Source organism: Hydra viridissima, unplaced genomic scaffold (assembly GCF_058129835.1).
Source record: "Hydra viridissima isolate aposymbiotic clone 2 unplaced genomic scaffold, HvirCarnegie_v1 scaffold_7, whole genome shotgun sequence".
NCBI lineage: Eukaryota > Metazoa > Cnidaria > Hydrozoa > Anthoathecata > Hydridae > Hydra > Hydra viridissima.
In genome coordinates this window covers 15,321,447-15,333,436 of record NW_028324306.1, presented here as the reverse complement: position 1 = coordinate 15,333,436, position 11,990 = coordinate 15,321,447, and the positions used below count along the sequence as shown (strand labels likewise).

Sequence of the window (11,990 nt, the reverse complement as noted above, 5' to 3'; positions counted from 1 at the left end):
CTATCCTATAAAGCTGAAAAATGCGGAATTCACGCAAAAAAGCAGCTTTTTTCTTACGCAAAAAAAATTTCCGCGAGCTGCAATCCTAAAAACAAAATTAAGCAGAATTTTTGAGTAAATTACTCAAAATTTCTCACGCAAATAAATCTGCTGCAAATTCCAAATTTCGTGTATTAATGCAAAATTTTAACCAAAGAATGATTTTGTAAAGTGATGTGTGCAAAGGTTCGTGATTTTTTCTTCAAACCACAGATGTCTACTTTTGTAAACAAAAAGTTTTGTCCTCGAAAAACATAGAGCTAGATAATTTCACTGAATATTAAGTGTTTCAACAATATTTTTGACATTTTTCTAAAAGTAAGCATTGGGTGAGAAGCTTTATTTAACTTTGAAGTATTTAAAAATCCATCAACTTGAAGTAGCAACTTTTATCAAAATAGTAATTTTATAGTAGAGCAAACTCACGATTGATTGCAATTTAAGACATGAAAGACCTAACAACAGGCGCCTGTTACTCTACAAAACAAAGGGTTGAAAGCTGTTGTATTTACAAAAATGAATCAAAAAACTTTTACTACAAAAGACTTAAGCATTCAACCCCTTAATTTGTAGAATGACAAACCCCTATTCAAAAACTGTGATTATGTGGTGATTGGAAGAAATTAATTGAAAATTGTTTTGTTGTAATTTTTCATGCCGTTCCATAATCATGCGTGGCTATGGTGTCTGGGAGTTTTTATGTGCCAAATTACCATAGGTGTGCCATATACAGCACATTTATGTCGACTATTAAAAACTCATTTATCTATTTTTAACAGCCTTAACTTGTATAAATAGAGTAAAAATTTTATTAGTAACATGTTGATTTAAAAGTAGCAAATATAAATGGTGTTGATCTTCAAAATATATTATTTGTGATCACCTTTGGAACATATGGTTTTTATCTATATGTAAACTTATATAAAAGGAGCAAATGAGCTAAAGAAAAGTGATATAATTTTTCCAACATTAGTGGGGAAGAGGTTAAATATTCATTAAATAACAAACTTTTTTTTGTTTACTGCATGGAAATTCAGATTGTGATGTAATAATTAGGGAATTTGCATTTACTGGAAAAATTGTTTTATTGCTTCATTTTAGATAACTTAAGCAATTTAATAATCTTACTAACATTAGTTACAATCTTTTGAATTTAAAAATAAATTGCATTACTTCCTAATTGGAAAAAAACAGCAAAAATAAAATTGATATTATCATAAGTATAGAATAAACCATGTTTCAACCTGGCATTAAAAAAATCTAATTTGTGAAGTTTGTCATTTAGCAAAAGCACAGTCTCTTATCCACTAATGATGGATATTTCGTAAACTGGCAAATTTTAATGCAAGCACTAAATTTTATCTATGTTTATATGTTCTCACTTGATTAAATCTTCATCATTGTAACAGATCTGAAATTTCTATAAAGTTCAATAAATATTTAGTATTCTAAAAATGGCAGCTTATTCATCAGATAAAGACTTAGAAATAGGAATGTTTGAGGAACTGAATTATAAGTGACAGCCTCGTCAGTTCAATTAAAGAAAATTTGATGATAATATTGATGAAAAGACTTTTTATGAACATTACAGAGTTATTCGACAAGTTGTAAATTTACTAGAGGAGTAACTGAATGATCGTTTAAAGCCTAAAACTGGTTGAAACAAGAACCTGTCAGCCAAAGATCAAATCAAAGTTTTTCTACATTTTTTTGGGACCAATACATTCTATCATGCTGTCTGAGACTGTTACAAGATTAGTACTGACACTGTATTTAGGTGAAATGTATTTGTTAGTTATTTATATATACTAAAATTTATGTAATAAAATTATGTTTAAAAATTCAATTTTTAAAAAGAAATTTTGGTTTGATATTATTGAGCTTGTATAATAACTTTTATAATAGAGTGGTAAAACTTTCTGTGATTGCTAAAACTCCCAGCCATCATGATGGCTTGATAAGATAATAACTTGTTAACAAGCCAATATTTACTTGGTAAAATCTGTACAGACAATTTTTTTTGTAAAGTTATAATTGAACCATGTATCAAGTTCAATTTTTGATCAACATTTTGTGACATGCAAATAATTTTATCTTTTCCAGAATTGTGCACAATGTTTGTGATGTAATCTTTGACTTGAGAGAAAAATACATTCATTGGCCTGAAAGTTCTTGTGGACTTGCACAGGAATTTTTTGAGATTGCAAGGATGCCAAGTGTGTGTGGTTATGTTGTTGGCACTCATGTACTGGTAAATCCTACAAGTGCTGATGAAGCCTCTTTTGTGAACAGGCACCATACACACAGCTTAAATCTCATAGCAGTTTGTGGACCAGAACTTCGGTTCTTTTATGTTTCATCCAAGCACCAGGATGTTGGCATGATCCAAGAGTAAGTATGGATCTATTTACATGAATCTAGTGTTGCCTACTTGCTTAAAGTTGTAATGTCCTGCATTTTGAAAGTCCAAAAATTTCTTTGTTAAATCAGAATAAATTTGTTTTGGCAAATAATGACACATAAAACTTAATCTAATCTTACCTTGTAGCAAAGTATGTTTTTATAAATTACAAAATAATTTTGAATGCTCGTATCTCTGACAATTTTGCAGCTACAGAGGTCCAACTTCCCATTTTGAAAATTTTAAAGCTTGTTGATTCCAAATATGTCTGGCATGATATAGGTTGTGCCTTCCTTTTGGAGTGATGGCACCAAATGTACCTCCAAAATATGGGCCCAATCTATACCATATCTGACATATTTGAAATCAGCAGGCTTTAAGTTTTCCAAAATGGTATGTTGGACCTATGTAGCTGCAAAATTCGCAAAGTTATGAACTTTGAAGTTGATCTTTTTTGATTTGACATTTAGACAAAATTTATTAATCTGTATTTCATTTGTTCAGTTTCATTTATTTTGTTCCACTTTACTTAAAGGAAGTCAATAAAATATAAAAAATAGATAATGTAATTTTTTGTTGACTTAAATTTTTTAAATTAAGAATTGAAAATATTAAAACATTTTTAAATGAAATGATTTAATTAAAAATTTGAAATAGTTCAGCCCCAATAGGCGTCCATCTTTCTACAAAACATGGGGTTGAAAACTAGAGTGTAATGAATATTTTTATTCATCTTTGAAAATACTTCAGCTTTCAATCCCTTTGTTTTGTAGAGTGACTGATGCCTATTAAAGTACATAGATATATGAAATTCAAAAATCTTCAGTAAACTTATATTTTGAGAAACTGGGTATCCACTTGTTTTATAATGCTGTTTTACTCTAATACAGCCATAAAAAGTGTTTTACAATAATTGCACCATATAGCATAATGAAAGTGATTGTTACTAAGGATCCCATTACAAATTTGGTGAGGTTTTAGTCAAGGTGTCTCTTGAGCGTTGACATAAATTTAATTTTTTTTTTCAAATATTAATATAATAAACTGTTCCAATTTTGTACAGAGTAATTTACAAGAATATTTGAAGTAATGTTAATATTTTAGGTACTTCGAGAATCCACACTTTGGAATGTCTTTGAATCTGGTGAACAGCCTTTCCCAGGTTGTGTGATTTTAGGGGACAGCGTATATCCTAATAATGATTGTCTAATTTCTGCTTTCCTTGGTGCAGTAAATGGACCTTAATCAAGATATAACCAAGCTCATATTCCAAAAGAAATTGTACTGAACGAGCATTTGGAATTGTTAAGCAACATTTCTATGTATTGAGCACTGGACTTCGTGTTAAAAATATGGACTTTGCTGCAAAATTTGTCCAGTGTGCATTTGTTTTTCACAACGTGTGTTGCTGTAGGAAATGACGGTGCTGATTTTCAGGAAGATGAAGGTGTTCAGGCCAGTATTGTTCAAGAGACTCCTGTTCCAATGCCACAGAATGAGAACCGTCGTCAGCAAATTCTTCAAACTTTTTTGTAATTATTTAAATTAGTATTAAATGAATAATTCAAATAGGTGTTACATCTAAATGTTGAAAGACTTGTAAATAAGCACTAGTATTATGTTTATTTTATTACAACCATTACTGTAGTTTTTACTTTATATGGTCAACCAAAATCCCAGTGCTAATTGCCTTCTTGAGGCAAAAATTTGTAAATGATCAAGATTGCTAAGTACACATAAATGATTAAGAATGTTTGTTTAGGATTTTAATATAAGGGTGCGTTCATATAAACAAAATGGTCAGAAAAGGCAAATGCCATTTTACTTCTGTTCAAAAGTAAAATTTTATTTTATCTCATTACGATAAAAAAAGCTAATAAACAAATGAGTCATCGACCGAAATTTGTTTGTCATCTTCATAAATAAAATTTAGTTTTAATCAATAAAAATTGAGCATTATAAATCACTGAGTACACGAATTTTTCTACCTCTAAATGTAAGAAATATAGACCCATTTTTTGGTACACAACGTAAGCAAGGAATATAATATATATAATGTAAATATAAAAGCTTTACTTTCGTACGCAAATCTCTGAAACACTTATATGAAATTTGTTTGTGCCGAAAATGCTAAAATTTCTCCTTTCACAAAAAAATTACCCATTTCACGGCGAATAAGAAAAATCCGTAAGTACGCATTTTTTATGGGATTGGGGTTTTGAAAATTGCGTAATTACGCAAAATTTTAATTTAGGCAAAAATTGTCCGTATCTACTCATTTTTTTGCGTTTTGCGTAACAAGTTTTATAGGAAAGGCCCCAGGTATAAAAATGCATTAATTTTTCAGTAACAAACACATTAGCCCTTAAGTCATTATTGGATTGTGATGTGCTTACTACCGGGGATATGCTGAGAAAGCGTCAACGAAATCCAAAATGGAAAAAGAACATGATGGAGATTTGACGGCATTTCACAGCATAAAAGTATTCTAACGTAGAAAGTATCGAGCGGTAGAGTGAATAATGATAAAAAATGTTTTTGGGAGAAAATAAGCGACGAAGTTTCCAAATTCAATAAAAAAAGACGCTACCAAAGAATGGCAGCAATGCAGAAACAAATTCACTGCACTTTAATCGAAAGTGAGCAGAAGAAGGCCATTTATAAACTAGTTCGTTCATGATATACCCCATCTCACATTACTTGACACTCAAATAAGTGCTCTTCTCTGCAGTGAAGAGACCTCGGATGTATGTGAATTATCAGAAACAATAGGAAGTTGTTACTTTTAACGTAAAATCTCAACCTTATTCTATTTAAAAGTTTCAAAAAAACTAAAATGTAAACAGTAAAAGTGTCGTCTTCAGTAGTGTCCATATAATCACCAAAATATTATTAGTCAGTATTTTGTTTTCATTAAAATATGCAATCAAAGCTTTGCTTCCTTTTTATGGCACTGTAAAGCATAAAGGTGGTCTGGACAACAAATCTCGTAAAATTGTTTCAGACGAAATTATGTGGCCGGGAATACTCAAATTGCTATGTGGCAAGCGATGACAAGATACTGCTCTGCAAAAGCGGAATATTATGAAAGTCTTATTTCGAACAAGTGCATCATTCTTTGACATTCGTGTGTGTCATTGTTTAAACAAAAATTTGGTTTACATTTTTAAACATTCGTAATACAACTCTTCATAGGGTGATGAAATTTTTTTTTTTTGAAACTAATATTTGCAAAAAAGTGTCAAGAGCTTAAAGGCGTATGTCAATTTTTTCTTATTTTACCTTCAAAAGAGAATTCTAAAAGTTATTTAGTCGTATTCTAAAAAACTTATTAAACATAAAAGGGAATGTCCAAAACTATCCAGAAAATAACTATCGATGCACATTTTAAAAGTTACTATTTAAGTACCAAACATTTTGGTAACGCGATCCCTAGTAGGTACCCATCTTCTGGTTACTTTACTATTTCATCATCATCACCTTCAAAATTAGATATGGAAACGTCGAGTTTTGGCAATGGGACGCTGTTAACTAATGCATGATTATGCAAAACGCAACAATCCAAATTAACTTTGGATGCAAAAACTAGGCAATCTCAACCTGCTCTTTAATACCCTAAAGCAACGCTCAACAACACATCTGGTTTACCTTTGCGCCCTATTAAACCAAAGTTGGTCCTATTAAACCAATGTTGCGCCCGATTAAACCGATGTTTGTTAACTTGTTGACTACAAGTAGGGTGTAATCATACAATTTTCCAATCTAAATCCTGAATCACCCACTATCAATCTTTGGGAACTCGATTAGATTTGATTGTATCATATAATTCCAACTGAATGTACACAAGAATGTCGTTTGCTGCTCCTGGAAATTCAGTTTTAGCATATAAAATTATCAACTTAGCACTAGACAATAAAACCAACGAGTTTTATGCATGGAATTCTTTCCGGCTCACGTAAACATACTCGTTCAAACGTGGCTTCTTCATTCAAATCAAATAACCATCAATGATCGCAATACAGTTTGGAAATTGCGCAATTTTGAAGAATTCGTCAATTAATTTGTCTGAAACTGCTTCTTCTGTTGGAAAGATAATCCATCTACTCTTACTATCACAAATAGTCTCCACAAATTGCTACACAGCGACTAGTAGAAGCTTTGCAAACACCAAATATTTCAGCTAAACTTCTCCTGTCATTTCCATATGCCAAGTACTTCAGTCCAAGTAAAATCACAATATGCGGTGACAAAGCGTGATTTCTGAAAGTAGATTTTTTGAGAGAGACTTGGTATTCTTGGATCAAAAGTGCTTGATGTTGTTAATTTAACAAGGAAATTCCACAATAACTTTCAGATTTTCTAATTTTGTTGAAAATCTTTATAGTTTATGAGACAAAATAAGTTTTACCACATAGTTATTTTAGTTTAACAATATGGTTAATCTCTAACGATATGGATAATAAAAACAGTATATCCATATGTTTATTTGAATAGCAATTTCGTTAAAATAATCATACTGCTTTTATGAGACACCCTGGTGCTGCATTACAAAATCGAAATTTAAAATGGAACTTTTGCAAACTATTTTGCAGTCAAAAATTAATTACAATAGCTTATGATATATATAGTATGTATAAACAACAATGGGTTTTGCAAAAAAATTCCCTCAACAATTTTTGAAGTCGTTTTGAATAACAACTCAAAAATATATGACTCAATTATTGAGAGCTGAAATATTACAAAGAGTTATATGTAAGGAAAGTAGTATACAATATTTAAAATATCATATTTTGTATTTAATATTCTTATTAAATATTATATCAATTAATTACATTCATGTATTAAACAATCCTAGAAGGAACCCCTGAGTTGTGAGCATCATAGCACTTAGCTAATAGTTCATGCAGCATGTACATATCTGGTATCTTGCTACAATAATTGAAAATATGAAAATTGTCAAAATTGTCGGTAGACACCGCTGCCGCTCACCATGGAGTTAAAATATCAACCTTCTAGAAGATTGCATTGGGTAAACAAGAACTAAAAGATAAATAAATTATACATAAATATTAAATTAATCTTAAACTGCAACTAAAAAAGTATATCGCATAATTTGAACTTTAATATTTAAATTAATAATTTCTGTCTAACTTTTTTAAAAATCATTTCATTTCTTTAGACTTTTTATAAATTTATTTCAGTCTTGTTTTTCTTTCAAGACTCTGTTTAACTATTTTCTTTCATATTTCTGCTAAGCCTTATAAAATGTACATCAATCACCGCTAAGAGCTCTGATCGCCACCATCTTGGGTGGCCAATTTTGGTTTCAATTTTTTTTTGAAAAAGCAATAGAATACACTATCCAGTTATATTTTGAGATTAGTGGTTACAAAGCGATATGAAAAAAAATTTAAAAAAATGGGGAATGTTAGGGTTTTTAGTGGGATTTTGTAAAGTATTGACTTCGATTTAGAGCACTTTACATTGATTTTTAGGTACATATTTTTATACTTTTCTGAATCAGGATAAAATTCTCTATCATAATCAATCATCAAAAAATGGGGAGATAAATTGCAGTAGCGCCAAACAGATCCACGTTGGCTCCACAAACTAATATTAGCTTATTTGAAAACTCGGGGAACCTTTTACATACTGCCATTTTTAAAAGAACATTTTAGATACTGCCATTTTTTGAGTCCGCCAACTCGCTTTTCCACGTCATCTTTAACTAAAATATAATATAATATTGCAGCATGTAAATAAATGTACTAATGTTTTAAAAGACATGTAGAATTATCAAAAAATCTGTTTACATGAAATATATAAAACTTTTCACTCAGCTTATTGATAAATTTTATAAAAACATCAAAGATATATGATATGACAAGTTTTTCTGGTACAAAGTAACCTTATTAACCTCTTCATCTTCAATTATCTGAAGAAGACAGAATATATAACAACAACAACAACAACAACAACAACAACAACAACAACAACAACAACAACAACAACAACAACAACAACAACAATAACAACAACAACAACAATATTAGCTAATTTAAAAGTATAGTTTTATTGATTTTAATAAATGTGACTTAACAACAACTTATCATAAATTTACCAGTATTTACCTTCCTCTTCTTCATCAATTTACCTGCAATTTACCTTCTTTCCACTGTCATCTTTACTACTTTTTTGATGGAATGTAAAAAACGTTTGTGCACAGCCAACCACTAAAGCAGTTTCTGGCGTTGTTAAAAAAAACTATATATTATTATAAAAATACACGTTTATATTACAATTACATTTTAATCTACAAATAAAAATATCAACTTAAGAAAAATGTTTTTATCTTCCAGATCGTGATCATTTTAGTTAATTGTTATGCACTGAAACCATGAAAATGTTTCATCCTTTTAATAGCATGTAATTTATAATCGCGTTGAATTTTATTACTTAATGCTCATTAAAAACTGTTATCATTATGACTTATGTCGTTCATAGGTTAGTATAATTTTGTAGGTATTCTTTTTATATCTTTCTAAAAACAAAATTTCTGTCATTCTTAATGTACGTTTCTTTAATGGCGGTCATTTATAATGATTATTCTGTAAAATCGAATTTGCCTCGTGTTAAAATTTTTTCTTTCACTTGTAACTGATCTATAAAAGTCATTTTAAATACATCCATACTTTACCGAAAAAAGATATCCATGTATTAATCTAGTTTATGCCTCTAATATGCGTCTATAATTGTATGTAAATAGAATCTCTGTAGATTGAGGTTTTTTCGATGTCTAATATACGTCTAAAATATGCGCATCTACGATAGGTACAAACCAGAGTAGTCTTAGATGGTCTAAAAGTTGTCTTTTGCCTGCTGGGATTGCTATCCGCATCAAGGAAAATTCGCAATCATGTTTCAATTAAACTCATCTATAAATATAAAATATTGGTGAAGCTGATCTTTACGTTCGACTATTTTATTTTTTAAAAATTTTTTATTACTCTTCAATGCTATCTTACTTATTTATATCTTTGAACAATTTTTATCTTAAGTAAGATATAAAATATTCAACTCTGTATAATATGCTTGATTCTTCAAGTGCAAGAAGTAATAGAAGCACAGTGGTAATACACTTCTCTGCCATAATGAAGGGCCCGGGTTTTTTCCAGGTAGTGCGCTATACCCCATTATAGCTTCTTAACTGGGGTATAGCGCACTACCTGGAACAACCCGGGCCCTTCATTATGGCAGAGAAGAATGTTACCACTGTGCTTCAAAGTATGTGCATAAAGAAGACACTCCTTGAGAGCTATGAAAAATAACTGAACAGTTAACGACTCCTGGTTCTAATATAATATTTCCATGTCACCAAAAATTAATGCTCATTTTTATGATTTCAATCAGTAAAGTCATCTTTTGCTGAGCCAATTTAAACAGAGCTAACTATTTTAAGTTTGAGTTCATTATTTCTCCATCCATAAAAAAAATTACCACTTGAAATTAAAAAAAAAAACCATTTTTTATAGTAATTGACCATTAGTGGTATTTTAGGGTCTTTTGTTTAATTATGTTAAATCTTAGGGTTTTTTTTGGGAGTTTCCAATGTTTTCACAATTTTATACAGCGCAAACAGTGTTTGGGGAGTTTCGCGTTATATTATCGATGTAAGGCAATTTGCGAAAACCGTACAGGGCCGAAACCCTCATTTGTAAAAAAAGCGGTTGTGTGATGAACAAGCTTTTAAACTTTTCATTCTGTGAAATCCATTAAAACTTTTCAATCATAAGTTTTTACCTTTTGGATTTCGATTTTTCTAATAAACATTGGCGTTTAGATTTTCGTTAATGTCAAATTAAAACTATACATCTCTTACTAAAAATTGAATTTCCCAAAATAGAACTTTTCACGCGTTAAAGTAGAACGTTAAAATATGGAAAATGATTCCAGAACTTTTCAGCATATATATATATATATATATATATATATATATATATATATATATATATATATATATATATATATATATATATATATATATATATATATATAGATATACATACATATATTTACTTATATAAATCTTTTACATTTAAAAACAACGTTATACTGAAAAATTTTGAAACGTTAAAACAGAGTCAGTAAGATATAACGTTGAAATCGCAAATTTTTGTATGGAAGTTTGAAAATTTATGTCTAAATGTTAGGGTTGCCAGATTTCTTTTCTAAAAAAACCGGACACTTTCTCATACATCCGACCCCCCCCCCCCCGACCCCAAGATTCTTCGTTAAAATTCAATTTGTTTCATTTGGAGAACTAAAGTTGGAACAATATATACTAATACTACAATACATTTTATGAGGATATACAAGGAATAATGAGCCGAGGAACCCCCTACTTTTTTCTAAATTTTAATAATAAAATATGAAAAGATATATAGAAACCTTTGTGACCCCCGTCACTTCTGCTCGAATTTGATAAAAGTTATCAAAGTTAAAAGTACTTTTACCATTACTTTTATACTAATTAATACTAATTTTCAATTTTAATTTGAATATCGTAACCTTTTAAAAACAAGCCTTGAAGTAAATTAGTACAGAAAAGTACATTTACTATTACTTTTACACAACAATACTAATTTTTAATTTCTTTTTCAGTTTTTAATAGTGCTATTATACATCCTACCTGCTTCTAATAAATTTTATATTTTACTTTTATGGTTATATTTAATTTTAGTCTCGAAGGCTTTTTGTAGTTTCTTTTTTTTTTGAAATTGCAAAAAACTGAAAATTTAACAGTTTTAAGTAAATTTTTGTTTGCGTTTATTTTATTATTTACACAAACTTTCAATACTCCAATAAAAATTCTAAAATTTGAACGTTCGAAAATTAAATTCCTTTGCGTTTAATATAATTAAACGTAACTAAAAACTTTCACTAATAATAAACAGAATTTATTATTTTTAAAAAATAATAAATTCTGGCTATTTTTTTAAAAATAATGCGTAAACAATCAATGAAGAAAAACAGATATTCCTTAATTTTGAAATAACCGGACATTTACAAGTCCGGTATTTATTTTTGTTTTTTACAGGACAGACAATTGAAATAATGGACTGTCCGGTTCAAAACCGGACACCTGGCAACCCTACTAAATGTATAAAATATTGTAAGTTCGACTTATTTCCAAAGACTGATACTGAAGTTTGTAAGTTATTATTTATTATTAAAGTAATAATGAAATGCTTACGTTTATTTGAAATTGATTTGCGTTTTCTTTTTATCGAAGAAAATTTATTGAAGCTTATTTAATGCCACGTGATTTGGTTTACCTTAAAAAGTTTTTTTCGTTGTCCATAAAAATTTCTATTAAAACCCCTTTGAACAGAATTGTATTTTTACGGTATTTTATGCAAAAATAAAAAAAAGAAAAGCAAACTCTTACGGACAGGAATTGGCGCCAGTTCAGTGCTTGTAGTGTTTGCTTATTTATCCTTAGAAAGAATACTTTTACTGCACTGCGTATCAATATATTTTGCAATTTAAA

At 29.5% G+C, this 11,990-nt stretch overlaps 1 long non-coding RNA gene across 3 annotated transcripts; it reads left to right on the top strand.

Moving 5' to 3' along the window:
* Positions 1 to 4,079, top strand: LOC149886327 (uncharacterized). 3 transcript variants are annotated; one of them, XR_016454603.1, is made up of 3 exons: positions 1 to 225; positions 2,143 to 2,430; positions 3,545 to 4,079. It is a non-coding gene; the product is annotated as an uncharacterized LOC149886327 (long non-coding RNA). The 3 variants fall into 3 exon arrangements; XR_016454604.1 differs by having other exon boundaries at positions 1 to 368; XR_016454602.1 differs by having other exon boundaries at positions 1 to 1,816.
* The last annotated feature ends 7,911 nt before the right edge of the window (positions 4,080 to 11,990 follow it).